The 5,675-nt window shown below is 34.1% G+C and overlaps 1 non-coding gene across 1 annotated transcript; it reads left to right on the top strand.

Annotated features, from left to right (window-relative positions):
• The first annotated feature begins 1,427 nt into the window (after positions 1-1,427).
• Trnas-gcu (transfer RNA serine (anticodon GCU)) lies at positions 1,428-1,509 on the top strand. The gene has a single exon. It is a non-coding gene; the product is annotated as a tRNA-Ser (tRNA).
• Positions 1,510-5,675: the final 4,166 nt, after the last annotated feature.

Genomic DNA, 5,675 nt, shown 5'->3' with positions numbered 1-5,675 from the left:
TATATGTTGATATACAGCACAATTGTTGTTTTCATTTGCACTCCCTCTGGAGTAACTGGGTATCATTTTAGAATCTACTAGATTTATTCTCATTAAAAACGAAACAATGTAGTTTTATTCTTGTTGTGTTCGGAGTCGCACTGTACAAGTTTGTGACCTATTATCAAGTTTTATTTAAATAAATGCGTTCTAAACAATTATGAAAAAACTACGCGTGAATTTATAACAAAGAGATTTTTTTAAAACATCAGCAAAAATGTAGACTATTACACCGTTGATATTGTTCATAGTTTAAAATAACACAAATGGACCACGTGATGCGAAAATGAGTTTTCTGCAATTTTCGGCCAGCGTAGCTTCAGACCAGCCCGCGTAGTCTGATCGGGGCGTATACATAATTGAGTCGTGTTCTAAGAAAACTGGGCATAACGCATGTGCGTAAAGTGTCGTCCCAGATTAGCCTGTGCAACCCGCATAGGCTAATCAGGGACGACACTTTCCGCTTTTATGACATTTTTTGTTTAAATGAATTCTCTTCTTAGCAAAAATCCAACTTAGGCGGAAAGTGTCGTCCCTGATTAGCCGGTGCGGACTGCACAGGCTAATCTGGGACGACACTTTAAGCACATGCATTCAGACCAGTTTTCTCATAACGCAACTCATATGTCGTCAATCTAAAATCATTTGCAACATACTCGATAACTCAATTATGTACGTTGACAAAAGCATATCCACTAGTGAAGTGGATGAGTTTTAAATTCAAACTTTTGAAAACTATGTTAGCCTTTCGTTTGATCGTTAATTTTCCTGTGTACTTAGATCTTTTATGTAAAATCATTTTTGTATTGCATTGCAACTTTAAATAAAATGTAAGTGTGTTTGACATGTCATTAAACTTATGTATATAAAAGGGTATTCAAAAATGAATCCATATTATATTTCTCCTTGAATTTATTAGTCTAAAACATTTCCGCAACCAACATTTTCGTAAAAATAACTGTCTTTTCCGTGTATTTATTTCTATTCGATATTATTTGGGATCCCGTGTTGGTTATTTGTGTCCAAAAATTTCTATCTTAAAATGCTAAACATGGTATAAATGTTCCGTAGAATAAAATATATTCTATGTTTATAATAATGCATTTTTTATTTAAATGAACATTTCCTTATCGAAGGTTCGCTTTTTTAGTTTCAAGCCTCCGGGAGCCTGTTCCGTTAGCTTCCATGTAACAAATTAGGATTCCTAATGTGATTCATATATTCACTGGCATAAGGACGTCCTACCTAATGTTGATTGCAAAGACACACAGCAAATGTAGCACAATATTTAGCTGAAGAATTTTATTGAATATTAAACTTTCATTCTTTAATTCTTTATTCTTCAATATTAATTCATTCAAAAATTATCATTTTTGTACTAAGTAACAGACGAGGTGGCCGAGTGGTTAAGGCGATGGACTGCTAATCCATTGGGGTCTCCCCGCGTGGGTTCGAATCCCATCCTCGTCGATATAGTTTTATTCAAAATTACATAAGGCTTTAGAACTGTATATGGCATGTTGGTATTCCGTTATTTCCGTGCATATTTCCTGGTAATATGATATTATGCATCCAAACTCAAAGTTTACTGAACGATTTAGGATTCTCAGACATTCATAGCTGCCAATGTCCCCGATTTCGGAACCACTTATCTTCGAATTTTACTCATTTGGTTGATTACATCGTATATGAATTTATGGTAGTTTTTTAGACGTACCAAGTGGAATAATACTGATATAATTACTCATGTTGTGTAATTCCCGTTTAAAAATCAGAAATATATTTATCTCCAGCTATTAATTATCTTTAAAAATAATTATAAATAAAACGGCAGATAAAAAAGCTATACAATGATCGTTCCTATGACGTATCAATGATTGAAAAAAAGAAGAAAAATGAATAAGGTTAAAAAATGAATAAAGTTCAAGCTATAGTTGGAGGGGGACCCCTGTTTGCCACAAATAAATATACCATACTATTGTTGCAGTCGAAAATTTAATATGTTGCTTGAATTAATGAAACGTGTCTTATTTGATACACACCTATCATAAACTGCTAACAGATCTGAATAAAATGTGGCACAGCATTTTATTATCATTAAAATTTTGTTGAATCATTCCGCTATAAATCGCAACTGGACATAGTTCAGCCCTTTGAGTTATACATAATAGTAGTTTAGTATGCAACATTTCACTGTGAGTTGCATATATGAAAGCTACTGTTGCTATCGGTTTAATCATATAATAATTCAAGTCAACTTTAAAGGTAAATTTTCACTAGTCTATTTACCTTGTGCTCACCTTTGCTCTTCTATGTTTTATCTCCTATGTTGTCCAAATAGGTAATGTTCGTTGGGTGATTCAAATAATTATTAATTTAATAATGCCCAAAATGTTCGTTACGTAAGAGTCACGACAAAAGCTCATATCATGGAATCATGGGAAACACCATGGGCTCCCTTACCATTTACACCGGCTATAACTTTGGTCTGCCATTATGGTCCAGTGAAGCCACAAAATTACAGCCGCGGTGGGAGGTAAGGGAATAAGTTACGGGTTACTAGCAAAACGATTGAAATGATGTCCGAAACCTAGCTTTTCACATAAAATGACCTTTAACATAACGCCAGCAGACCCGATTGAATACACTTCATTTATTCCAATAAGGTAAATAACAAATACAATAATAAAACAGGGGAAGTCTACACTGTGTATCAGCAACCTGCTGTGATGATCCCTATCTTGTCAGCTCAATACACAGGCACCTGGCTACCGTACTGCAAAAAAGGGTTAACTGCCAAAATAACTGATTTCATTTATTGCTAAATTGTTGTGTACATTTAAAATTAACAACGAGAATGGATCAATATCACCGTTGCACATTTTTATTAATTTCACAGTAATCTGTTCTTTAAATAGTGATAGCCTAATTAAGGACGGCGCTAATAAAGAATAAAGTGTGAAGGTGGATAATACGAAATAAGATTCATTTTCGCATGACACTGGCAGTATAGAATGTAGTCTTATATAAATAATACACATTTAAGACATGGATAAAAGATAAATAAGACACATTTGAATCTCTCATTTCTTAAAAAAAATAAGCACAAATAAATAAGATACATTAAAGAAAGAAAAAAAAAGATACATTTGCATATTTCATTTCTTAGAAAAAAGCTTGTGAATCTGAAGCAATACATTTATTACTGACACATTATTCTAAAAGTCGACAGACAACATAAGTTCAAAGAGGGAACCACACTTGAATAAGATCCATTTTCGCATGATACTGGTTGTATAGCAAGTAGTCACATATTAATTCTAGCTCGCATTAGTTGCGATAATTTTGTTAAGTGCGCGTGCCATTGAACGTTGAGTTAAGCGAGAGGTGCGAATTAAATTACGCACAATTAAAATCTGATACTATTCTGCCAGCTTGAATTGTGCTAACGTCATTAACTCAATAGTAACCACAAATTTACCAAGTGTATTGGAACCTTATAGGAATAATTCATGCGTGTCTGAATTAATCAGTTTTTAAGTCTGCCATACTTCAGGTCATCAAAATGTAAGGTATGTATTTTCTTGCATTTTTAATATGTTCTTTAGGTAAAATTCTACCAGAGGGTTTATTCCCGTGACGAGTACGATTTTTAATTCAAAAATGATCGGGAGTGTAATAAAACAAAATTACTGTGCACGGAGGATGATCTTTGACACTGTTACGCACCAAATATTTTTGTATTCACGAAGGTAAAGGATACATGTGAAGGTAACTAACAGAAGGCTAAACGGTGATGCGGTATTTTTCACTAGATCTATACTCTGCAGCGAGTCAGTGACATAGAATACCGCTGCCTATATGTTAAGGATTAATTGAAGGCAACGATATTGAAATAATAAAAAGAACACATCATTCTACAGTCAGTTCATCAGTTTGCCAGTACAATCTACGGCATATGCCAGTGCGTGTGCAAAATAGTAATACATTAATTAAGAAAATGATACATGTACATGACTTCTTCTTCGTCACTTATATTTGAAGAAGATAACGTTCAAAGAGGCATCTTTATCAATATTATCTATAACCCGTGGTATTAAATGACTTCTTTAAAAAAAATCCTAAATTCTTTTGTTTTTTAAATTGCATTTCTTTCATTTTAAGAAATTGATTTTTATTAAAATTACGCTTAGATTGTCTGCACTGATAGATCTACGAATAATCTTTTTTTGCTATAAGCATCGCATGTCTACTATAACTAACTTAATTAATCTTTGCATTGGCATAGGTCATGGCATAAGCGATTAACTCCTGTATCCGTTTTAACACTTTAATTATTATCTCATTTAACGTTATAGCTTTCAGCGTTTATTACATGAACAACTTTATTTGTATTCGTTTTTAAATCAAATCTTAGTGGTGCGTTATTTGAAAATTCGCTAAAATCTTGATAAAAATCTGCCTAACAAATAATTAACCACGCTTTCGCCCTAACATATTTCGTCAAACATGTGAATTTACCAACAGTCGCTTCGCTCCCTATTCGACCGTTACATATTCGTAAATCACGAGCTATGCATAACTTCAGAAAACTGTCGCCAAAAGCGTTAGTTCGATTATCATTAGATGCCCGACGAATGTAAAAATCAGTTTCTCATCTGATTGAGAAACAGATCGATCATCGTACAAAGTCCGATTTCAAGGCGTTTTAATCACACAAATACGCTACATTCCCATAATAAAAGAAAATAATGTCAATCTCTAGCAGTGAGTCGTTTAAGTAACGATGTTCAAAAAAGGAAAATATACACCGCACATTTTTTTTTACATGAATCAATCGCCCGACATTTATCAGCTCATATTGTTCACCTACCGAATAAAACAGTGGGAGTCTACGTTGTGTATTAGCAACCTGCTGTGATGATCTCTATCCTATCAGCTCAATACATCGGCAACTAAAATTGTATTGGAAAAATAGGATTACAGCCCGAATGACTGCTTTATTAGCTCACCTGAGCGATAGCTCGGGGTGAGCTATTGTGATCACTCAGCGTCCGGCGTCCGTCCGTCTGTCTGTAAACAATTTGTAAACATCTTCTTCTACTAAACCATTGAGCCAATTTCAACTAAATTTCATGTGGAGCATCCCTAGGTCATGGGACAAAAGAATTGTTAAAAAAAAATTTGATCGCATAACCAAGATGGCCGCCATGACCATATATGGTAAAAACCTTAAAAAATCTTCTTGTCAGAAACCGCTCATCAGATTTTCAAAAAATTTCACAAGGATGACCTTTGAAGGCTCCCCTGAAAAAGTTGTTCAAAGAAATTTGATTCGTCAAAAAACATGGCCGCAGGAGCTCGTTGAACTTTGCATGTTTATTCGTTTTTGCCTATTTTGTGAAAACTTACAAAAATCTTCCACATTTTTTGTCCGATCCTTTCCAAATTTGCACAGTGTCTTTATATCAATGAGGACACGAACCCTACAAAAAATGAGCATTATTGGTCCATGAAGTACAGAATTACCTCCCCTTGAATTGAGAAAATGGTGTTTATGCAATAAAGTCCAAATTTTTCATCCAATTCTTTCCAAACTTGTAAGGATTTAGCATGGTTCAAACAAGAGAAACAAC

Source organism: Dreissena polymorpha, chromosome 14 (genome assembly GCF_020536995.1).
Source record: "Dreissena polymorpha isolate Duluth1 chromosome 14, UMN_Dpol_1.0, whole genome shotgun sequence".
Classification (NCBI taxonomy): Eukaryota; Metazoa; Mollusca; class Bivalvia; order Myida; family Dreissenidae; genus Dreissena; species Dreissena polymorpha.
This window is presented reverse-complemented; position numbering and strand designations above follow the sequence as displayed.